Here is a 24,652-nt window from a genome sequence, read left to right on the forward strand (position 1 = left end):
CAAGCAGTGCACTGAGGGCAGCACAGTCTGCACGAGAGCTCAGCTGTGTCTCACTGTGCCCAGAACAGAACCTACAAAAATGGGATTAAAGCCCCCGTGTTCACAAAGGGTTCAGGCACTGCTGACCTGCAGGCTCACTCCAGACAGCTGCCCTTGGGCTGGCTCTGCCCAAACCAAGCCAGAGTGGGATGGCTGTGAGGTGAGGGCTGCCTCACCCTACAGCAATTCACGGGCTGGCTTAAGGAACACTCTGTGCCACGGCTCTGCACAGCTGAGACACATCAAACAAAGAAGGGAAATCAGAAAATTAACAAGTAGAGCAGCACATATTGAGGCATGCACTCTCTTTTTTAACCTAGACCTTTGTTGATTTTAATAATTGATATAAAGTAACAGATGACTCACTAATTGCACTTCTAAATTGTAACCCAACCTGGAATCAATCACACATGGCATAACTTCTGTTCTTATTTGAAGCTAAATCCACCACGGTGCCTGCTGTAGCTTCTCTAATAATTGCATTAGTCATAACCTGAAAGTATTTCCCATTTCCTTGGTTCCAGTTTTGCTTGCTTTTCAAGCTCATCCTCGTCCCTATCGTTAAAAAGATCTCCGAAATGTTTCCCCATGAGCCTCCTCTGGGGCCAGAAGAGCCCTGTGTGACATTCCACGGTGTGATTCCTCCTCTCCTAGGGTCTGATTTTCCTCTAGCACCATTTTATCTCCTTTGCTCTAGTCTAACAATCATTCAGGATTGTATCAGATATTAGCAAGCCCTGTGTAAAACTCTTGGTAACAGTTATGTACACAAGTGACTGCCAGATTTACCCAGGGCAGCTTTTGTTTTGCAGCACTAAGTCTTGATCTTTAAGTACCCCCTACACTGGATACTCCTCTGCTTGATTCTCTCATTCTATGCCCGAGATACACCTTAGAATAAAAGTGAATACATATCTTGTAAGCATTTTTCAGAATAAAACTCTTTCCCCTCTCATGCCACAGATTAACCATCTAGAAGCCCTGGGCCAAACAGAAATGAAGGCAGAATGAAACGAAACCAATAACAGCTGGGATCAAACGCACACAATCCAAGGCAAATTCCAACACCTGGGAACGATGCAAAGTCAAGTAAGTTCCACTACAAATTCTCCAATTATTTGTTCATTTTAAGTCCTTGTCAAGCTTATGAGACTAACTTCCCACGCAAAGCCAGCTTTTTCTACGAAGATTTTTAAAAGACATGCTCATACAGTTATTTTTTCCAACTCAAAGTCTGCCCTCAGCTATCTGTGCACAAATCCCATTAACTTCAGCACATGTCTAAAGGCAGAATTCGAAACCCGTGAAGAACTGGGTCACTGGACAATGGTGAGTCTCAAACGGAGATTTCTGAGTTATCACAAGGAAAAGATCCCTCTTCCCTCGGGCACTACGAGAGCATTCCCACTTGTCTGTAAACAATACCAACCACTTGAAATGTGATCGGCTGCATTTCATCCTTGCTCACTTCGGTTTCGGTTTCCCCGTTCCCACCGCGAACAGCCATTTAGTCCTTAATGTGGTACTAAGGTGCCCCCCCGGGGGCTGCCCTTGTGCAGGCAGTGCCCGCCTCGCTCCAGCTTAAAAAGGCACCTACCAACAGATTTGGAAAGGGTCCCCCTGCTTTTCGGGGGTTATTTGGTGCCCAGGAAAAGTGCTTTCATGTGCTAGTCATTTATACCAGCTCCTGACTTGCCTCTCTGCGTTTTATTTAATATTGGTAAGCAAAGTTCTTTATCACATCTATCAAACACAGTACAATCTGGCATGAGGTCTACAAGCAGGAAAATCAGTCCAGGAAAAGAAGTTTGTTTTACAAAATAATTCTACATTTAATGTGTCAGTAACCATCAGTGAAATAATAGTCTTCAGCCACCACTCCTGGTCTCCACACTGACATCTCAGATCTGTTTTATTCCATTATAAACACTCTATAGTGCTTAAATCAGACCATCCTGACCTGATCTAGCCAGTAAGGAGACACAAAGAGACAGGACAAGGCACTGTGCAGTATTCAGAATTTAACTGTGAATCCCCTTTCCACACTCACACCTCTCCAACCTCTGAGACTCCCCCATTTGTCCAAGGGATGCAGGTAACACTCAAGAATACATGATAATGACTCAACTATCTCTGTGAAAAAATCTGTAGGAAACACACATTATTTTCACCATAGTTATATATTCAAAAAAAATAATTCTTTCTGTGCCAGTATTTTGTACCAAGAAAGAGCACAATTATTGTTAATTATTTGAACTTTCATCAAGGTATCTCTAATTTCATGGTGCTTTTGGCACAATTCAATCCCTATCTCTTATTGACTATACTTAGAGCTATAAATTCAATTTTCTTCCTTTTTATTCCATGAAGCCTAAAGACAGATGTTAACTTTTTTCCAAACCTCAGATGTTCTTTTCCTTGTTAAATTTATATCCTTGTACTGCAGCGCCAAAGCTCTTTCAATCCCCTGTATTCTAAATTAATCCATCAATCCCCTTTCCTCTGTGTTTTTGCCCTTGGCAAATCATTAGCCCAAGGGAGAACTCAACAGAAGAATTCAAGATTTCACTCAGACCACAGCTGAAAACATCTTTCTTTTACCTCTGCAATAACTTCACTACCTGAGGTGCCATCTCCTGCAGGTTCTCCCTCCTCACTACATTTCCAGCTGTGCTGTACAGCCACTCATTTCACAGCTGCCCCTTCCCATCCCACCATCTCTCTCAGCTGCCTTCCTGGGGGCTATATTTGTGCTGTGTTTCTATTTCCTGTAACTAATTTCAAACGAAAACATTCTCATGTGAAGTCCTTGGACAAGTCCTTGATTTCTATCTATTATCTTCTGTCTCTTTTCAAGGCCCACACTGGTATTTTAAGGTCACACAGGAGATTTTGGCTAAACTCATTCGCTGCTTTGAAATTTCTCAATTCAAGACATGAAAGCAGTAACTGATATTCCTCATATTTGTTTCTCCTTTCAATCCTCAAACACGATGAGATAAAAGTCTGTTACAAAGGCAGAGTTATTCTGACTGTTCAGAACCAGGGTGACACTTCAGCCACAGCCTTGCAAAGGAGTACACAAAACATAAGTTTAATTGGAACAAGCTGGACCTCTTACTGCATGTAAAGTTATTAATGCACACGTGCTTTTCCTTCCACTCTAATGCTGAAATCACTTTCAGTTTTGAATGAAAGTTACTGTTTCACTTCAGCACCACAAATCTCCTGATCCTACAGCCTTTGGCCAAAGTTCCCTCACGGGCTGCTTCAACACAGCACGTTGTGTGCTGATTATTTTGGAACAGAGCTTCCCCAGTCAGCAGTCTTTCATCTTCACAGCCTATGCAAAATCAGTTTTGAAAGGTGTAAAAAGTGATACCAAACACGATTGCCACGCACCTGAAGGGTGAGAGCTGGGTTTGAAAAGGCACTTAACCTGGAAAACCTGGCAGAAATTCTCAAGCACTCGTTTGAACACATGGGCCATTTGAGTGTGGAAGCACACAGAATGTTGAAGGGACACGAAGTTCTGTAAAGGTTCTAGGGAATGCACACCCAAAGACGAAATAACACACCAGACTCATCCCTTCCTCCTCATACCTAAAGGTTCTGCCTTGCCAGGGCTTCTCTGGAGCCTGATGGACATCACTGCTGGGAGCTCCTCAACTCCACAGCCACGTCCTGGGACTGGGAAGAATTATCTCAGGGAGCTGAAAGCTCTCTCGAACCCACTTGTCTTAATTTCTAGAAGAGAAAGATGGAGACCATTGAACCCCACATCCCTTGTGCAGCCCGACCCGCCCGAGCACACCCCAAAGCTGCCTCGATTTTACCCAGCTCAGACAATGGCTGAGGGTTCCACACGGAGCACAACGGCCCACATGGGAACGCTGTTCCTGAGCTCAGCTCGGGAACCCGCTCCTTCTGGGCTTTGGGTTCGACGGCGGGATGCGAAACCCACCGAGGCCGAGCGCGGTGTGAGGGGCCGCGGCCCTGCCCCCCTCCCCCCGGGCCCCCTCCCCTGGGCGCTGCCCCCGGCCCAGCCCGGGCCCCCTCAGCCGCCGGGCCCCCTCAGCCGCCGGGCCCCCTCAGCCGCCGGGGCCGGGACAGCCGGCGCCGTGGGCACCCACGGCCGGTCCGGTGCCGCCGCCCGGAGCCGCCCGCAGCCGGCCCTGCCCTCACACACCTGCCCGCCCTCTCCCTACGCTCCCAGCGCCCGCCACGCTCGCGCTACGCCGTTTGCGCAGCGGGCGCCCTCAGGTGCGGCGGCCGCGCTGACGACACTACGGAGAGTCCGTAACACACACCGACCTCTCCGGGGGCTCTGCGCAAGCGGCGCTCCCAGGTGGGGCCCGCGGAGCGCTCGGGGCCGCGGCGGGGGCGGGAGCGCGGGGGGAGCGGCGGGCGCGGGGGCCGCGGGCCGGGCCGGGCCGCCCTACGGCAGCGTCGCGGGGCCGGGCGGGCCGCGGGCGGGCGCTGCGCCGTTGGCGCAGTTGGCGCGGCCCGTACGCCGGCGGCGCAGGGCGCGCTCAGGTGCAGGGAAGGGGCGGGCGCCGTTGCCCGGCAGCCGCAGCCTATGGGGGCGCGGGGCGCGGTCACGTGCGCAGCCCCGCTCGGCGCTGCGGAGCCGGAGGAGCCGGACGGGGCCGCGCAGCCGGGACGGGGCCGCGCCGGGGCCGGGGGGCAGCGCCGGGGCCGCCGCCGAGCGGGGTGAGGCGGGCGGGCGGCGGGGAGGGGTCGGGGCGGCGGGGCGGCCGTGCCCGGGCACCGCTCCTCCCACTGCACCGGGCACTGCGGGCAGCGGGCAAGGGCAGGACGCGGCGCGGGAGCGGGGGGCGCTGCTGCGCGCGGGGGGGCCGGGGGGGCTGCGCGGGGCCGCGGGCGGGGGCGGCGGAGGCGGCGGAGGGGCGAGGGCTCGGCGGCCCCGGGCGCGGGCGGCCCCTCCGCCGGCGGCGGGCGCGTTACCGGTGCGGGGCGCGTTACCTGTCCGGGGGCGCGCACCTGTGTGCGGGGCGCGCTACCTGTGCAGGGGCGCGTTACCTGGGGAGGGGGGGGGTGTTACCTGTGCCGGGCGCGTTACCTTGGGGGTGGTGTGTATGTTACCTGTGCCGGGCGCGTTACCTGTGCAGGGGCGCGCGGGCGGCGGCGGGGCCGGGGCGCTGTCCCCCGGCGCTGTCCCCGGACACTGTCCCCGGGCGCTGTCCCCCGGCGCTGTCCCCCGGCGCTGTCCCCCGGCGCTGTCCCCGGGCGGTCCCGCCGGCCCCAGGTGTGGTGGGACGGGGATGCTCCGGCACTCCCGCGGTCGGAGCATCCCTCCCGGGCTCCCGGCGTTGGGGATACCCGGCTGTGTTTTGGTTCATGGTTTGTTTGGTTTTTTTTCCTCGTTCATTCCGCGTTCGCCGTGCACTGGGGTTTGGTAATCATTAACCCGCTATTTTTTTCTGGAAGTGAGAGTGTGAAAGGGATGTCCAGGGAGTGACACGCGGGTTACTGAGCAGAGCAGAACTTGAGTTTTGAGTCAAAGTAGAAACATGCATTATCTGGCTAAATGTCTTATTACTTATTTACATGGCTCTGAAAATGGTGCCATATGATTTACAGAAAGAAGAGAGCGAACATTCCAAACAGCTCCTGCACAGGGCATGGCAGAAGAGAAAATTTGTAACATGGGGGTCCTGGATGTGTCTGAATTATTTTTTTCCTTTATCTGTGTCCTATAGTTCATTAACAGTTTTTAGAAGTTTTATCATACTTTGTCCTGGAAACTCATAAATGCTAAGTGTGGTTAAAGCAGAGACAGACTTAAGTGGGGATTCTTGTCAGGAACAGCAGGTATTTCAGATCTCCAGTTCCAAAAACTGTCTGTGAAACTGTACGTTAATTAAAATAGCTGGGCTATTTAACTTAATTTAAAATAGCTGGGTGTTCTAACAAGCATTTGAAGCCTGGCCTTGTAGGGTAAAGACAGAAAATGAAAATAGTTTCTTCCATTCATGCACAATACTTTCGATCATCCTTAGAAAGAACAGAGAAGGAAGGACTGTTTGCAAACCTTGGTCTGGTTTTCTTTGATTTTTAAAGACATGGTAACCATTTCTGAGACCCAAAGGAAGCAGCACTGGAGGCAGAGAGGAAGGAAGGAAGGAAGGAAGGAAGGAAGGAAGGAAGGAGGATGGAGCAGTTCTGTCTGTACTTGGAGGAGAGGCCATAAAAACTTTTGGAATGGGAAGGGAGGAAGGCCTGGTGGTGTCTCTGGAGAGGCTGCATTGCTCTATTCCTGCCCGTGCACAAGGCTGTGTCTCACAAAAGTGTTTTCCAAGAATTTAAACAGCCACCTCTTCAATGGGCCATCAGAAAGGTGGAAAAGCTGGGTGTGTTATTTCCTGCCAGTGCAGAGAGGAAGGAGGAATCCATGTCAGCAGACGGGCTGGCTGTAGCTCCTACTAAATTCCTGGTCATTTTTAGGAAGTTGGACTTGCCTCTGGAAGTTCTTGGCATGTAGCATTTTCTTCTCTCTGAAACTTTCCAGTCGTTTTCCTTTGCTTCACGTTGGTGTAGAATGAAGGGAGAGCTGTGGAGAAGAGGGGATAAGGATTGCTAACAGTGAGGGTTTGATGTTTTCAGTTCGCTGTTTCTCAGAATCCCATCACGGATGGTGCCAGTCTGGTGCTGCTTTGGCATTTCTAGTTCAAACAGAATCCTTAGGCTTGCTGATTTTGTTAGTCCTGATTTTATAAAGGAGTTTTATTTGCTTGGGCTGTTCATCCAGCCTAGTTGTTATTGCTGAACTATTGGCAATATTGACATCTCTGCACAAAGATGATGCTGATGAAGTGCCAGTTCTTGCTCCGTGTGGTTGACAGGCTAAATACGGGGTGGAAATCTAGGACTTAATGCCTTGGGGAAGTGGAGAAAGATTCCATCTAGAAATACTTGTGTTGGGGGCTGGAGGAGCCCAGGGGTAACTCTTAGGAATGGTGCTGAAGAAGTGACCAAATCCAGCCTTGTGGTTTGTCCTGACGGAATTTCAGATGTGAGTGATTCCATACCAGAGGTTCAGAAGCAAGAGAACAAAGTAAGCAAATGGAAAGGTACAACAGCAGATGGCATAAGGCAGGCTGTGCCAGGCCTAAACATGAGAGAAACAGTTTAAACTCCAGTGGATATGGGGATTTTGGTGACCCTTGTTTCTGACCTGTAAGCAGCTTTTCCATGGATGTTCATTCAGTACATGATGCTTGAGGTCACAGGGCTCTCTTTTGAAGGCCCTCAAAGGCCTGTGGGTGGACTGAGATTTTTTGGGGGGTTTGAACTGTGAAATCTTGTTTGGAAATAAAAAAAAAAATTAAAAAAACTAGTCAAAGGAGTTGCTTCATGTTGTGAAAAACCTCACTGTAGAATCATAAAAGCTGCAGTTTTTCCACGTTGCTTTGGAAGCAGCTGAACTTTGTAACTTGGCATGTAAATAGAGCTCTTTGAAGCTCCATGGCTGGAAAGAGGGGAGAGGGAAAGGCTCTGGCTGGATAACAAGCTTCTGAGTGTGTAAAAAGCCCCGGTGAGCATGTTTGAGTATTAATACAGAGAACAGGAGTTTGTCCTGGGTTGGGGTGATGCACAGACACCTACAAGGGGCCAAGGTGTGTAAGTGTGAATATGGGAACAGTAGAACTGTGGCAGTTGGTGTATTTTATAGACTGGGCTGGGTGAGGGGGAGCACTGGGGGCAGGTGAGGGAGAGGTACCCGGGAGGTTTTGGTGGCTGAGGGTCAGTCAGCACCTCCCTGGGCTCCCTTCCAGCTCCTGGGGAGCCTGGATTTACAGTGTCTCTCACCATGCCAACAGCAGAGCTCAGCATGGCATTTTGGGGTCTGTACCTCATTTTATGGGGTTGGGGGAGGGAGGACTGAGCTAACAACACCCACATGAGGAGCACTTGGCTGCTGTAGTGTCCTGGATTCGCTGTAACCCAGCAGTGTTGGCAAGTGAAGATTGCACTGCTGCTGAGTGTGCTGCAGGGATGAAACCAAAAGGAAAATTCCTGTTTAAAGCAACAGGAAAAACTGATACAGATTGAAAGAGCAGAAAAATTTAAGTCTCGAACCTTTCTGTGGAAAGCAGAGTTTGAGTACGTTTGTTGCACTTGCAGCGTGATTTGATAAACAGAAACTTTGTACTTGATGTTTAAGGAAGCAGAAGCCTGAGCTGCCCTACCTGATATTTGCTGATAATCTTTTGTTAAAAGCAATAATTGATACAAGCTACAAGGCCAGAGACAATATTTTTTCGGTTGTACTTCTGCCCTTCTTGGCACTTGTGTAGTTTTTCCTTCTTATGTGCAAGTTTTTCACGGAGCACTGATGACAGAGAACAGTCCCAGTTCGTGTCTGTTCCAGCTCACAGAGGGACAGTGTTCCCATTGAACTTCTCTGAAAACCTCAATTCATGTCCCTTAACAAAAAACCTGCACAGGAATCCTTATGAATTATAGGAGTGAGTAAACATGTTGCTCTTTGGATTTTGGGGCTTTATTCCGTAGCTAAATTGCCTTCTGTTCCCGATGGTCTCCCTCTAAAGCACCATGGAATGGGAGAGGACAGAGAATCCTTGGGCTGGGTTGGGCTGTGTCCTTGCTCACAGTTCTCCTTTGCAAAGCCCATCCTGACATTTCCCGGGCAGAGCTGGAATGTGGACGAGGTGCTGTGGGAGGGAACAAACCCGGGGTATGTCATTTGTTCTGCTCTTGGGGAAGGGATGTAAAGCACAGTCCTTTTCTGTCCCTCTGCTGAACCCAGGATCTCTGGGACTAATCCAAGGGGGGATTTTCTGGGCCACCTGCACATTTGCCCATTGGCTTCTCTAGGGAAGGCCAGGGATTAATTAATGTCCTTGTTTTACACTGTTGGTTTTTCCAGAACTATGCACAACTTCGTAGCTCTTGGAGTAAAATACTGTCGTAATGTGCTGGCAAATTAAAGGTGTAAATGGATGTTGAAGAGGAATAATCTGATGAAATCCATTTTAGGGGATCTCTTGGATTGTGGAAACTGAAGTGATCCTGCCACATGGGTTGATTTACATTAGTTCCCTTATGTTGTGGTTTGGCATGGTGTTTAAGAGCCTTAAGACGCTGCTGGTGATTGACATAACAAAATGTAAATTATATGCTGTTTTCCTAAGGTCTAATTTATCTGTCGTAAGGTTTGTGTACCAATAGTACTGAGCTCTTCTCACAGTAATGTTTCTCTTTCATGTAATGCCTACATAGGGGAATTAAATTACGCTTAATTGTATGCTGAAAAAGAAAATAAACTTGGGGTATGTATGGCTATCCCAGTAAATTAAATTTTGCTGCTTCTTGTTCTTTTTGTGCATTTACTTTGACTGTATTGAAAGATTACATGTTTGAATATCTGGTTGGGAAGAACATTCTTTCTTGTGGGTAGCCACGAGATGTCACAGAACTTGAAGAAATATTATAAACCAGAGCTGATTAAGATTTTAGACCTTAAACTCTGAAGTGAAATAGTGATTGAGGCAGAACTTGGCACTTGGCTTGGCAGTAAATGAATTCAATGGTGAGAAACTGGTGCTGCCTCACAGAAATTGCCCCCCCAGTAGGAGCAGAAAAGGGCAGTTTGAGTTTAGGGCCTTTCCTTCTCTCTTTTCCCTCTGATTCTTGAGAGGGGAGACACTTTCACTGAACACATTCCTTGTTTGACTTGTCACACAGCAGACTGGAGTGTTGGCACAGTGTCTCAACTGTTGGGCCCTCAGGAGTCTTTAGAGTTCCCTCAGACACAGGGATGATGTTCCATGGGGAGACGTTTCTCCTGAGCTATTGGCCTGGGTTGAGAATGACCCCAAACAAAATCTTCCCTAATCCCAGTTCTCAGCTGGCAGCACCTGCCTTCTGGAAAGGCACCAAGAGCCCCCAGGTGTGTGAGAGGCCACAAATAGGCTGTGCCAGAACTGGCCCTGCACAGGCTGAGGGGGCTGAGACTGCCAGTAGGGTCTTCCTGGGCACCCAGTGCTCCGAGTGCTTCCAGGGAGAGTTTGCCAAGAAATGGCTTCACCTGGTTCCAGTGGTACTGTGGAACCATTCACCTTTTTCAGTCTGTATTTGAAAGGGCTCCTGTAACAGTGGATTGTGGTAAGTCATGGAGGAAGCATAAAAATTTTCATTGCTTACTGCAGGCTTTGTTTTTTGTTATGGTGCAGCAGCCACTGTTACCAATTTAACCCTTTCCATAAACATGATCTCTCTCCATAAAGAGAGTGTACCAGAGTCATCAAGGAAATGAACCACCATGCTGCACTCCACTGAATTTCATTGCCTAATATTATTGAAGTAGGGGATGTTTTAAGCTTGCCAGCTGGTATATGCCAGACTAAAGGAGGTGATTGATTTAAAAGGTCTTTTTACAGCCTGCTTAGCAAGACAGGGAGCAGTTGGACCAAACACATCACCTGGAGACTGGGTGAAAGCCTATGGTTAGGACAGTACAAATAGGCCCATTCAAAAAACCAGTTACAGCTCATATTAAAAAAGAAAATCAGGAGCATTTGAGGTGCCTGCCCCATGGCTCTCAGTGTCAGCTGGTGCTGTGTTTCTGCCAGAGCAGCAGCGTGATCACCTGGTGTGGGCTGGATCCATGGACTGGGCTGTGCAGGTTTTCATTAAGCACAACAACTGACATGTTATCAGTGGATCTGCTGAGTAACTGTGTGTTAACATCAGATCAGTTTTGAAGTTGAATGCACAGAACAGCTGTTTATGTGTTAATTCTCTGGCCACGTGGGGAGAGGTGGCAGTGGCCCAACCTGCGTGGCTGGTTTTTCCAGCTGAGGAGGCTCTGTGATGTTCTGGTAGGTGTGTGACTGATGCTCAGTCTGGGTGAAGACATCCATTTTCCAGTTTGAAGACAAGTAGAAAAATCAGTCATTTATTCCTGGTTTTTGATAAATTTGTGCTGAAGGGGCAGCTCTTTGCATATGGCAACTTGCTCTTTTTCTCTGCATCTGAGGGCTGTAGTTTGCTCCCTGACCCTCCATGCACTTAGTGCCTTTCTACTTTTCCTTCTCTGCTCTGCCTGATTGCTGTATGTCTAATGTGACAATCTGGGGATATGGAAAGGACTCTGGAATAGAAAGGGCAGCTGTAGGTGCACAGCCTGTGACTTCAGGGAGTGAAGTACCAGAGAATACACACAGCCACTGGAAAGCTGTGGTGTGACAGGACAAGGAGAGAACATGGATCTCCAAGCAGGCCATTTGAAGGGGTTACAAGGAATCCATAAAGCACAATATGAAAGACTATAATGTGCTTGTAGAGAAAACTGAGGAACAGAAGGTACCCATGAAGTGTTTAGCCCCACAACACCGTATATTGTGGCAGTTGTGCACCCCAGGGCCACACCTGGACTGATTTAGAGTAAATTAGAAAGAGATAGTTCAGGTTGGGCTGTAGTTTACACTGGATTCCAGAAACCTGACTGGCTAATTTTTCTTTGTATATAAAGACAGGAAAGATGTGCTTAGGTGGGGTCTTCTGCTAATGGGCAACACTTTAGATGAATGTTACTTATGTAACTCCTCACCCTGAAACAAAGAGAAAGAAGAATTTGTATGGCCTCAGTTCTTGGCTTCTGCAGTTGCTTTGCTGAACAATAAGTGCAGTGAGAACTGGAGATTTTTTTTTCCCTTAAGTAAACCAGGCTGAAATCCTACCTGAGAACCTATTGGAGCTGCTGCCTGGACTCTCTCCTTCACTGGAGTGAAGGAGCTTGGGCTCATCTTATTTGCTTCAAAGACCTTTGCTAAACTGAGAAATGAGATCCCAGATGTAATGTCAGGTATCTGCTGGAATTTGTAAATGCACAGATATACAGGTTCAGAACATTTGGATTTCTACTCCTCTTCTACTTCCAGTCCCAATCTCTTCCCCTTTGCTCTTTAGCTGGTTTAGCTCAGCATGAAATGAGAGGAAAACATAAATGCTCAAGGCCTGATTTCTCCCCACCTCTGCTTTGAAGGACCTCTTTTCCATGTCAGAGACTCTTATGATTGTCATCCTTCCAGAGAGCTGAAGCTGTTTGGTGAGCAGTTATTCAGTGTCCTAATGCTTCATGATCTCCTGATTCCATGTCTGGATAATTGGACTTGGCAAACAGATTAGGGCTTCTTTGGTTACCCAGTCATGCTGTCCAAGTCTTCAGTCATACAGAGACTTAATCTGTTCCTTTAAAGTGATCAGCTGTGCCATTTGGGTGACCTTAAAGAGCAGCACCAGCCTTGAAATGCGGTGCTGCCTACAGGGGTAACGGGGATGGGGCGTCCAGGAGAACTGGGAGCATTCCTTCCAAAACTGGAAACTGCTAAAAAGCCCAGTGGGTAAAACACTTCAACACCAGGCACTGAGCAACTCTGTGATTAACCTGCAAGTATTGATTAGGGGAGCATTTGGCCCCTTTTCAGGTTCTGCTGCTGATTTACCGCACAATTTAATTTCTTTGTGTCTGAAGTTCCCCTATAAAGACCTGAAATATTTCTCCGTCTTAGCAAAACTGTTATTTTAAAACCAGTGATAACTGTACTCCAGTAAATATGGTGACAAGTGTTCTAGAAAAGCCAGGAAGAAAGGCAAATACTGGGAAAGGGGGGGAGACAAAACTGATAACTTCTCTGCTTCTGGTGGGTGAGGGTGAAATTGGTGACTGCCAAAAATATGAGCTCAGAGAAGTAGCTTGTTCTGCTCTGAGCCCACATCTGTACACACCTCCTCATCTCTACAGATGGCCAGGAGGCTGGAGAGAGAACACAGTTGTCTAAATTTGTGTAAGAGAAAAGAATCATGACTCCCACCTTGGAGCCGCTTAAGAACCTCCTGTAACCGGGGTATTTTCAACAATTTAAAAATTTTGGTTGACTTTTTAGTCTCAGCAGATTATGTGGAACCTGACATTGTGCATAGTTGCTAAATAAGTGACTTTTTAATATTAATTTGTATTAAAAGATGGTTGTCTGGAACTGTACTGTTTATTCCTTCAAAACCAGCCTGCTAAGGAATAAATTTGATCCAGAAGTCATCTTTGCATGCTGATGCTTTAACAACTTATAAGACACTTTTCCACTTTAGATTTCATACTACTTCACGTTTTAGAAATAACTGTCACAATAGTGATGGTGCTATCTGAAACAATCATGATAAAAGGCACAAAGATAAAAACAAAATATGTTTGCCTTTATGTTTCTTCTCTACTACCATTAGTGTGGGAATGAGATTCTTTTCCACTATTTTCATGCAGTCTGCTTTATCTTTTGAGGGAATTCAGTCATTTTCCTTTTGTTAGCCCAGGAGATAGAGGATATTGTTTGAAGCAGGTAGCTGGGAGTCAGTATTATATAAGTAGTGAACTCTTGACCAAAAATCTGGTTTTGTGGATGTGGCCTCATGTAATAAACCAATAAAAAGAGCAGTTTAGGAAGTGCATCTTTGCCAGGTCTCTGCTCTTTGCAGAGGGGTTGAATACTGAATGTCCCTGAGCTGGGACTGTACATGTTGCTCCCTTCCACCTGGAACACTGATGAGCCTGAAACTGGAAACTTCCTGACCCTTCTAAAAACAAACGAGCAGTGTTGTTTAACTTCTTGCTGTGGGTCAGGAGCCTGAGCTTCGTGCCAAGTTTGTGTGAAACAAAGTAAAAGTGCAGAGTTAAGGAAAAACTCGTGCAAAAGGGTGTTTATGTGGAACTGATGAAGTTTACGTGGAACTGTTGAGAATCTACAGCAGATTCTTAAAAGGGTAATGAGAGATGTCCTGCCCTAAACATCCTTCAGTGAATGACAGTTCTTAGTTGAGACACCAAGTGCATAGGTGCAGTATTTTGCTCCTTAATATGGCCTCTGCACATCAGTGTTGAAGTCACCCTGTTACAAATGGCTCTGCTCTTTCTGTGCAGCTGGGTGGTAACCAGCCTCTGTTTTGGTTCCTGTTGAGATGCTTCCAAGGGTGCTTTTAGTGGTGCAGCACGAGCACAGGGCCATTGTCATAACAGCATTCCACCCTCCCTGAGGAGTTGCAGCAGCCCCACACACGGAGGGGTGAGGACACTCATCCTTCAGCACCGTGTCTACAAAACTCTCTCATGCCTGTGTCAAATTCCATGAAACTTTGAAGGGGAGCAAGTGTACTGAAAGGACATTAAGGGTAAAGAGGATTCAGAAGCGTTTGCAGAGGAATGGACAAGTAGAGAGTGCAGCTCAGCTGGTTGGGATCAATGGGAGGTGGAGGCAGTCCAGGTGAAACTGTGACAGGTTCCTTCTGGAGTATCCATTTCCTGACGCTTCTGCAGTTACTGCAGGCTCAGAGTATCACTGAACTGGTGCTTCTGCAGTTGCTGTAGAAACTGTTGGCTCAGGCTGTCTCCTTGCAGCTCCTTCAGAGGAAGGGCTGCTTGGGGAGAGCCTGGCTGGCCATGGACTCACTGCTCCCTTTGCCATTTCCCTCACCCTGTGAGCTGTAATCTGTATTTTAATACAAATCCCTTGGCCAGTGTCTTTGCTTTTGCTTATAAATGTCTGAGCTGTACGTGGCACTCGCAGTAAGGAGTCCTCTTGTGCCAGAGAAACAAGGACTGGCTTTCTGTTTGTGCTGGGCACCAGTCACTTGCAGTAGTTTTAGTGCCAGTTTTAGCAGGTGCACCTTGTCTCAATGAGCTCCCTTTGCCCTCATCACACAGCACAGTAGCAAGTCTCATGCACAGCCTATAGAAAACTGAATTCTGGCAGAGAGCTGAGGAGTACAGGATTTACTGTACTTCCCCTCTTTCCTTTTCCCTGCTCTGCTTTCATTATTTGTGCTCCTCTTGTGTTGCAGTTGGTGATTGTTGTGGGTCCTTTCCAGCTGAAAATACTCTAACAAACTTTGAAAAATCTCCTGAAAAGATCTAGGATCAAAGCAGCCATTCTGAATGAACTCCCAGGACTTACAAACTGCTGTTGGATGGCTGGAGCTTAGTGTGGAGCAGACTGAGGAGACCTTGTTTGAGGGGTGTCATTGGGGTTCAGGCATGTGCACTCCTGGTCCTCTGGGAGTTCCCAGTGTCTCTTCTGATTTGTAAGGAAGATGCTCTCAGACCCTCTATCCTTTCCATTTGGTTTTGGGTGTTTTATGTGGCCATGTAGTATGTAGTGTGAAGGCTGGGGAGGTTGACTGGTTAATTTGTTTGTTTTTTAAGAGAGAGAGAAGAATGAACTCCCTTATCCTCCACAGCCTATTGCTATGTCTGTTAAAGCTCTAGAAAAACCAAGTGGCAAAGGCAGCTGCCTGTGGTTTTCTTCCTTCAAAGCCAAACCATATGGTGGAATTTGGTGTGCAGAGTGAGATGCTCAGTGCTGAGGAGCTGCTTTACAGAGCAGGGCTGCAAAGCTTCCCCTTACCTTGCAGAAAGGCTTGGGTCCCTTGCTGGTGTCCTGCAATGTTCTTCTTGTCCTTCCTGGCTCCTGTTCTTCCCGAGAACAGACTGTGTGTGTTCTGCTGCCTGACAGAAGAGGGGCTCCATTGTCCTCTCTGGAAAAAAAAAAACAAGGTTCCTGAGCCCACATCAGTTTGACTTTCAAAAGAGCAGAGTGCTCAAAAAATGTGATGCCTGAAAAGAGGACACATTGTGAATTAGATTCCAGAGTTTAACCAGCCCATATTCAGATATTGAATTGCTAATTTGAATCTCATGAATGCACAGGTAATTGGTGTGAAGGTTCCCTGTGACAGTTTGCCAGGCTGACCTGTGGGGAAGGGCTGTGTCCTGCAACAGAGGGGGAATAGCAAAAGCAGCCAGGAATGCAGTGTCTGCTCAAATGAAACTAATGAAGCCTGAGGAAAGGGTGGAAAGCTGAAAAGGGGGGAGAGGATGCTTGGTGTATGTAGTAAATGACAAACTGCTCTTCCAAGTCCTGCCACTGCTTTACTGGGGCATTGGGACAGTCACTTGGGGTCTCTGCTAAATGCAAAGAGTGTAACATTTACACCTATCACAGCAATTGCAGAGTGATGTTTGAAGTGGTGTGGAATTCTTGTGTGTGTACCTAAGGGCTGATTTTGGTTGTTTTGCCAATAAAAGCATGTTGGGACTTGCTACTGTAATCAAAATGGAAGAGACTGATGGAATGTCTCTGTCAGTTGTCTGAAATCATGTGTTCAAAGGCATGATGTTTTTTCCCTAAGCTTTGCAGAGTAACAGGACAGATCATGATTGGATTGCACAAGACACATGCTGGGCCAAGTTGTAATTTGCAATTTCTCGAAAATTTAGAGCAGAAACATCTGAGTGCCTGCAGAAATCATCATTCTAAATTTAACTTCTGGATTTTGTCTCTGTGAAGCATGAAAGTGCCTGGTAGTATTTGTCCACTGAATTTCAGGGACAGCCTTTGCCTGTGTTGACAGTTCTGCACTGGTGGTTCTGCTGTTCTGTGAGTTCTCAATGCTTTAGAGCAAAATGCTCAATGAAAAAGTCTTAGCTAGGTTTAATTACTTTTTGTTTCCCTCAAAACAAGCAACAAGCCTTTTCCAGAATGTTCTTTTATGTTGTTGTTGTTTTCTTTAGTGTATTTCTGCAGTCAGTTAATGATGAGCTAACTTTTAGAGGCCAGTAAGAACCTTTTCTGAACGTCCTGTTGGGGCAAGTGTAGGAGTCTGCAAATGTCACTGGGAAGGCCCAATACAGAGAGTTTTGTTTCCACAACAGAGGAGCTGTGCAAAGAGAAGAACTCATAAACCAGCAGAACCAAGTGCTCTTTCAGTGCACAAAGCATTTATGGATTTTTTTAAAGAAGAATTTTTCTCATTAACACAAAATTTTCAGGTTATAGAGTTGAATTTTGGTTGAACTGTGGAATAAGCTATATTAGTGGCATTATAACCTGACATTCTTAGGCTACTAAAAGTATAGTTTTAGACTGAAAACCAGGCAGGTTCTTTGCACTGACAAGAGAGTTCAGTGATCGTGTCCCGGTGGTGGTGGTGATGGTGTTGACATGGACAGGCAATAAAAACATTTACACTCTAATCTCATTTCCTCATAACTTCTCCCTGAGGGATGAAAGGGTTTCTGTCCCCCTGCCCACCCGAGGAGAACACCCTCAGTCTGTGTGGCAGCTGGTTTCTGATCCCGGGTTTGGTGCTGCCCTCTGCGTTGGGACAGTGTGCTCTCCCACCCTGACAGGCTGTGGCTTCCCAGGTTCAGCTTCTTTAGAGAAACAGAGGAACCCCCATCAGTGTTGCTGTGAGGAACAGCAGCTTTCCTGTTATCAGGGGAACTGAAGTGGCCAGACACAAACTGCAGTTAATGGCCCAAAATAAACCAACCTGGATTGTTTTTCTCCAGTCTTTCCCCTGACAGTAATTTCAAGTGTTACTTTTAGCGACTCCAGTGTATGAAGGGAGCTTTGGGGAGAGAGTTGTGTTGTTGTGAATTGATCTCCCTGCCAAGCTGAGAGCTGAGTGCTGCTCCTGACTGTCAGGCTGTTTGCTCCCTGGGGTCTGCCCCCGTTCCTGGGGGCTGTGCACCCCCTCCCACCCCGGGGGTGTTTTCCCCTCCCCACACTCACGGAACAGCAGGGCCCTGTGGCTCATGTGTTGCCTCCAGGATGTTCATGTGGATCTTCTTTTGCTGCTCAGAGATTTGCTGCTCGATGTTGACAGGAGGGCAGGGTCTGACACTGGGGACTCGATCCCAAGGAGATGGTGGGGAATGCAAAGGCTGAGGGAGCTTCTTTAACAAAGGAAGAGCTGGAAGTGCCTTTGCTGCTGTTCCAAGTGACACACTGGAGATTACATTATCTATAAAGAGAAATTAAACTAATTCACAGCTCTATAGGAAATGTGAAGAGGCCAAAGCAGCAAAGCTATGTCCATGATCTTCAAAATGCCATCCAGCTGGGATTGGCACATTTATTCTTCCCCCTCCCCCCCAGATTTTATTTAAAATTTGAAAGATAAGAAAAGATTAAGTGTAACTTTTCAAGTTCAGGAACACTTACTTGGCACAGTTGTGTTCTCCAAAGATACTGGAGAATACAGTGCTACAGACACCCAATTTTGCTAAATTTTTAAATTTCAATATCCTATTAAAAATAAGCAAACAAAAAAAGTCATTACTCGGGATGTTCCTAAGGGTAAGAATGACAGATAGAACTTATACCGAGAAATTAATTTTGCAGCCTGGCTTGTGGCCTTCAAACTGAGCATTTCCACCACTGATGGTCCCTGCTAAAGTTCCTTTTTTTCCGTTCCCAACCCCATCCTGTGCCGTGTGAACTGGAGAGAGGAATAATAGATGAGTTTTTCAAGTGAAGTTGGCAGATCTGACAGCACAGGCGTGCACTGGAGATCTGCTGAGGCAAGAGGATGCTGGACTGAGCCCATTTAAAATATTTTTAGACTCAATAGTTTTCCAGGGCAATAGGACTTCTGTTTTTAGTTATGAATTCTGTAAATCTCTAAATATGTCTGTGGCTCTTTTTCTTCGTCTTGCCCAAGCCAGGACTTCCCACTACAAAGTCTTGACCAAGACAACCTGGGTCACGAGGCTGGCAGTTCCTCCTCTGCCATCTCACACGCTGGTGTGTGCTGTGTTTTGCTTTGATGGATATTGTTGCTACCTTTCATGCCTAAATAACCTAATTCAAATCTTTTGGTAGGGTTATCGTGCATTTGAAGTAAATAATTGTGTTGTGAGGCTGAAAATGGATGGCAGGCAGGGTGCCCTTCCCTAGAGAGACCCCCCTTCTCTGCCATCGTGGGGCTTGTGCTGTGTTTGGAGAAGGTTTCAAAAGAGCCACTTCTGTTCCCCAGACAGCCCCAGATCGTAGTTACAGATTCTGTTTCAGACCTTTCTGTGCCATTACATGTTGTGACGTTGAATCAAACTTCAAAAAACATGGTTGGATGGGCAAGAGATGGCAAGAAAAACCACTTAAAACCTTCAGCTTTTAGTAACCCTGAACCTTTGACGACGTGTTCGTTGACAAAACAGCCAATTAGTCAGGAAGTGAAAAATTACCCTGAACTTGTTTGGGAGTCACAGTGGAACCAAAACATGGGAAAAGTCTGATGGAGAATGTGTACTGCCTGGGAGCACAAGAGCTTTTTGCACAGTACTCACAGAGTCTAGTGGTCTTCCCTTCCAAATCCTTTTAAATCCTCTCTCTTTAATTAAAAAAAAAAGAAGTCACTGAGGCAGCAAGACAGACATACTAGAAAATGCATTTCAGTGGAGAGTCATGAATGTTTAAAGTGGCTGAAGGCAGCCGGGCACAGCAGCCAGTGTGGGTTTGCAGTACTGAAAACAGTGTCTGTATGTATTGATGTTGGGGAAAAAATCTTGGGGAGAAACTTGTTTAAATTTCACTGTCGAGGGCTGCTGAAATTTTAGTCAGAGCATTTGTTCTCAAAAAGGTCTTAATGCTTTGAAACTGAAACCTCATGTAAACATTGGGGACATGTGACTCTCAAAGACCTATTTGCATTGTGTCATTTGTAAGAATTACTCAGTTTGTTTTATTTACAAGCAGAGGCTTAGGATCCATGTTGCCTTTCTCTGCCGTCTCCCTAATTCCCGGGCTGTGCATTAGCCTGAGCTGCAGAGCAGGGAACAGCTGGGACAGCCAACGTGCTTGGCTCTGCCTCCTGGACTGAGGAAGAGTGCAGCCACCAGAACAAGCAGGGCCAGTGCTCCTGCAGGACAGTCTCCTCCAGTCTCCTTCTTTACATTTTGCTTATTGCCACCCTGGGGGCTGCCCTGGCTCCCAGCCTGTCCCATGTGTGTGCCTGTGGCCTCATGGAGCTGTAGGAGCCCCTGTTGGTGGCAGTGGCCCCTCGCTGGCTGTTCCCTCACCCCAGCCCTGCTGGGCTGCAGCTCAGGTCCACCTGCAGTATCCCATATTCTATGGGATATGAATCACAGCAGCAAGGAAACTGGGGCACTGCAGCTATTTTGGTGGAGCCAAAGGGTGCTGGGGAAGGAATGTCCCTGTTCTTGGTCTCTTGGACACTGTGGCTGCTTCCCATGGTGGTGGTGGAACAGCGGGAGCCTGGCAGGTAAGGCAGTGGACACCAGTGCCAGGGATGTGGGAAGTCTCTGGGAGTCTGGGATCTGCAGAGCTTTAGTGCTGGGATGGTGAGGAGCCCAGCATGGCACTGACTGCACTGTGTGGTGGAGGAGGTAGAACTGTGATTCTCTTTTGGAGAATGTGATGTCATTTCAGGCATAGATCCAGAATTTTGCTTAAACCAGCTCTTTCTCTGGAAAAATGACATTGCAGATGGTGAGTGTCATTTCAGTGTAATGTAATCCTGTTATTAATTTAGTTAATTCTTCAACTGTAAGTGAATGTAGCCTGGGTTAGGAATTTCAAATGATTTTGAGTGTGAATGTCAGATTATGACTGCAAAGTAGCTTCAGGTTGCCATTGTCCAATTTAGCCAGGAGAGCAGGAATGCCTTTGTTAGGGTGTCACAAGCCAGAAGTGAGTTTAGCATTTCACAGATATTGAGAATCCAGTGGTGGTTTCTGCCTTGTCTCATGTGAATATTTTGCTATTCATTATTTATCTATTGTCCAATCTGTGACTTTTTATTTTGTTTTTTTTCAAGACACCTGCCAAGAAATGCACCCTTTAAGATGTTTTGTTTTCTGTAGTGCTCAGATTTACAGGCAATTCAGTTTTGGATATTTCTGACTGGTTGAACAGGAAAAACATTAAACTGTTCATGTGTCAATTTGTTATTTAAGTGTCAACAGACAGTTCTTAAATCTTTCTGCACTTGGTCTGTCTCTAGTCAGCCTTGCATCCTGACACCCACACAAGGAGGTGAAGGCACCTTCAGAATGATTTCCTTGGAGACCCTCTGTAGCCTGGCAGTGCTGGGGGTTGGTGCAGGTGTCAGGGACTGAGAGGCAGATAAAAATCTGGAGGGAGATTTATGTAAAAAATGCCACTGGTGCTCTGAAGACCACCCTGTGAGCGTGGTGGTGTATCCTCCTGGTCTGCAGCAGGTTAAATCCCAAGGGAGAAGGATTTATATTCTTTCTAAAACTATATTCTTTCTTATACAATTCAATAGCTGCAGTTATTTCTACTAATGGTATTTCTTTCTGAGACTGGCTGGTGTGATTCTATCTAAAATAGAGCATTTTCTTCTTCAGATGATTGTGTATGTGCTCACACAGTGCCTCTGTTGTTCCTTTTTTAACCTTCCTGTTAGGCTGGTAATGATTTCCCCTTAGACCATCTTTTCTTCACCCTCTTTCCAGGAGCTAAAAATACAAGCTACACCCTGACATCCTTGTTTCTTTTTACCTTAATACATTAATCTAGATTAGGCAATTGCTTGGCTTTGATTCTTCAACTTCTTTAATTACTGTGCCAGTGTGATTTGTTCTGGCTGTTTTTCTAGTCCTGACTCCCCAGTTGGAGGGGAGTCCACGTGTTCACCCCTTTTCAGTTGCATCTGTGGCCTGAGGGTCCCCCAGTTCTCCATCTGTGCCTTGGCACAGCTGGGTTCTCTGCAGGAGCTCTCCCAGTCCCTTCCTTCACACTGACAATGGGCACCTGCTTCGCTCTCCTGGTGCTGTCAGAGTTGTCAGAGCTCTGGGTCCTGGAAGGTGACTTTGGTTCCTCAGTTCTGATGGTTCCAGATTCCAGATCTGTTTATCAAGTGTGTGCCTGCCCTGTCTTTGGCACTTAAACCTGGCTGTTGGGGCTGCCTGGCAGAGGCTGCTCCCAAGAGATCTGCGAGCACAGGAGCCTTTCCTTGAGATGTTGTGAGAACTGAACAGGCAGGAGTAACCCCAGACTCAAGTATTTGTTGTATGAAGTGTAAGAGTTCGCCAGAGGAAGTACCTTTCCAGCTTTTAACTGTAGTGTTGCTTTGTAATTATTCATTTGGCTGGAAAATTCCAGCCTTCTAAAGGCTAACCCAGACACAACTTTGCCAGGAAATGCATTACATGGAAAATAATGAAACTCCTATGAATACACAGTCTCCAGGTGAAATTGGATGCCGAGCATATTGTTGGAAGTAGTCTGAGCCTTATTAAATATGTATCCCAGTGTTAGGGCAGCACTGCTTTCCAGAGTGCTGCTGGGGCTGAGAGTGGCCAGGATTTCTCTTCCTGTGGTGGGGAAGGAGAAGTTCTGTGCAGTGCACAGGGAGCTGGGATTTTAACTGGGGAATATCTGCACAGGGAGCAGGTCAGCCCTGCTTTGCAGAATTCTCTGCCCTGTGCTCCTCTCTGAATCCTCGTGAATTGTATTTCTTATCTGTTCCCCTCGGTTTGTTGATACTTTTAACATGAGGGAAAACTATTTTGATATTTCTCTGTCAGTTATTTTGACATTAATCAACACTGCAGATCTTGTTTTGTTTGGTGTCTGGGTACATCATAAAGAGAGTTGCTGAAAGAGTTCAATTACAATATCAGCATCTCTGCCAAATGTATTGAGCTGTTCTGAAAAGCCGCTTGTCTTTTCTGACCCAGATACACAGTTTCCAACTGTGGGAGATGCTGCCAGAAAGACTCTTGGCAGAAGGCCAGCAATAAAATTATACTGCAGAAAAAACACAACATATTTTCAGCAGCACTTTGTGTGGTGTGACGAAAAATTACCTGTCTCCTGAATGCAAAGCAGAGGCTAAAATAAACTTCCAATTTGAAGTTGCGAGCCTCTCATTCTGACTTTTGAAGGTCATAAAAAAGGATATAAATTTCAGTTTTTTCTATTACTGTGTCTGATACACCTCAGGCTGTGTTAGATACTCATTGGTTTGTTATTAGCAACCTTGCTGCTCTGTTAATACAAGCTCTGCCTGCTCCTGGGGTGGTGCACACTGCAAACTGGGCAGATACTGGTGTCAGGCTAGATTAGGAGGGTGGAGGGTGTTTTTAATGCTTCAGTTGAACATTGTTAGCGTGTGCCTTCTTGATGGAGCATTAAAAACCAATTTTCATGGTGTTCTACTTGGCCTGGCCAGGAGCCTGAACAGCAGCTGACTGAAGTGAGGGCTTGGAGCACTGGTGTGGAGTGACCCCAATTCCCTCTTCTCTGTTGCACCAGTAACCCTTCCGTGCAAGGTGCTGCTCCAGGGGGATACTGGGATGCCAAACACAGTTCATGTCTCCTTTCCAGCAGCTCATGGCTCCCTGATTCTGGTATTTCAGTCCCCATGGAGTGCACGTACCTGTTTCTGCTGCCTTTTCACTCTGTTCACAGGCACTCCAAGGCAGCTGAGCATATTCATCACCCCTGGCTGTTTAACTGCCTGTCCCTCGGGAATGCAGCTGCAGATGCAGGAATATCTCCTACTACAAAAGCCTCATCTGAAATTCTTTTCGTTTGTCTTGTGCCAAAGCATAAACTTCCTCTGTGAAGGATGGCATGTTTAATGGAACTGTTGCTACACTGTCATGGTGTTTTAATAACATTTCTAACGTGTCAAATCCCCAGTGATTTTAAACCACGCTGCAGACTCTGCTCGGCTCCGCCGTGACCTGGTTTGGAGACAGCGACTGTTTACTCTTGTTTCACACTTCAGGGCCACATGATGCAGAGGAAAAGGGACTTTTTCAAGGTTACCAAGGTCTGGGTTGGTGCAAGGAGCTTTGGGTAGAAGTTTCCTTGCAAGTGTGGGTGGCAGCCTCTGGGTAAGACAGCCACATGTTTTAACACTGTGCTTTTTAGACTGGGCATCAGCTGTAACTTCCCTGAGGATGCAGGAACAAATAACCTGCTCTAGCCTGGTAGTGGAATGAGGCTGTTGGATTTATGGAATTGCTGCTCACTTCACATAATGCTTTCTGATGTATTTGGTGCTGAGCTATGTTGTGCTGCCTTAGTCCATATGGTTGGAGCAGATTTGATTTTGGTTTTCCTTAATTTAATTCTGCATGCTGTCAGATGTACTTTGTTCTGTATATTGTGTCTACACTTTTATAGTAAACTCCCTCCTGTTTAGTGCTTTTGTTGAAAATGTTCTCTCAAAGTCTGAACTAAATTAGGGTAGGGTTTCACTCCTGTGCGTTTCTGAAATATTCGTAGGATGTTAATGACTGGGAAAACATCATATATCAGCTTCAACTCAACTTTCAGAGGGTTTCTTCCCAGCTTTCTGAATTTGATAATAAAGATCCCTTTGTAGTTCAGCTGTCTGTGCCCTGACCTCAGCCATGCCCTGCTGAGAACCAGGGCAGGTGAAACCAAACTCATAAATACCTTCATCCAACAACTTTTACTTGTCACTGAAAACTGAACCTGTCTTGAAAACAAGAGAACAGGTTATTGCCTGCTTAAGGCAGGGTATGGAGAGGTGGGGGTGTTTGTGCTTCATCAGTCCAGCAGCAGCTTAACCCCCATCATAGCTGTGAAACACTTATTTTTGGTCTGTTCTGGATTTTCAGACACTGAAAAGCACTGGGCACATCCCGAACTGCCCCCTGAGGAGTGTCTGTGTGCAGAGCTCGTGGTGTCTCTTGCAGACTTGCCCTCTGGACAAGAGCCTGCTCAGCACTTACTGAGCACCAGGATCTGCCCAGCCAGCTCTCTCTGCCCAT

At 46.8% G+C, this 24,652-nt stretch overlaps 2 protein-coding genes and 1 long non-coding RNA gene across 21 annotated transcripts in view; 1 reads left to right on the forward strand and 2 right to left on the reverse strand.

Annotated features, from left to right (window-relative positions):
* CRB2 (crumbs cell polarity complex component 2) overlaps positions 1-4,465 on the reverse strand; it is a 56,333-nt gene extending 51,868 nt beyond the window's left edge. For 2 of the 4 annotated variants that reach the window (XM_051807478.1, XM_051807481.1), the window contains exon 1: positions 3,643-3,867. The gene's annotated coding sequence lies outside the window, so the exon portion shown is untranslated. The other 2 variants (XM_051807480.1, XM_051807479.1) reach the window with 2 other exon arrangements.
* STRBP (spermatid perinuclear RNA binding protein) overlaps positions 4,283-24,652 on the forward strand; it is a 59,328-nt gene continuing 38,958 nt past the window's right edge. For 15 of the 16 annotated variants that reach the window (XR_007907736.1, XR_007907738.1, XR_007907740.1 and 12 more), the window contains exon 1: positions 4,635-4,752. The gene's annotated coding sequence lies outside the window, so the exon portion shown is untranslated. Of the gene's footprint in view, positions 4,388-4,634; positions 4,753-24,652 lie in introns of those variants that run through there. The other variant, XM_051807521.1, reaches the window with a different exon arrangement.
* The window catches only part of LOC127480002 (uncharacterized), a 51,918-nt gene continuing 44,536 nt past the window's right edge, over positions 17,271-24,652 (reverse strand). Inside the window, exon 7 of the long non-coding RNA XR_007907743.1 lies at positions 17,271-18,164. This is a non-coding gene — a long non-coding RNA (uncharacterized LOC127480002). The remainder of the gene's footprint in view (positions 18,165-24,652) is intronic.

This window comes from Manacus candei, unplaced genomic scaffold (assembly GCF_025592945.1).
Source record: "Manacus candei isolate 608988 ecotype Guabito, Panama unplaced genomic scaffold, ASM2559294v1 h1tg000071l, whole genome shotgun sequence".
In the NCBI taxonomy this organism is placed as follows: Eukaryota; Metazoa; Chordata; class Aves; order Passeriformes; family Pipridae; genus Manacus; species Manacus candei.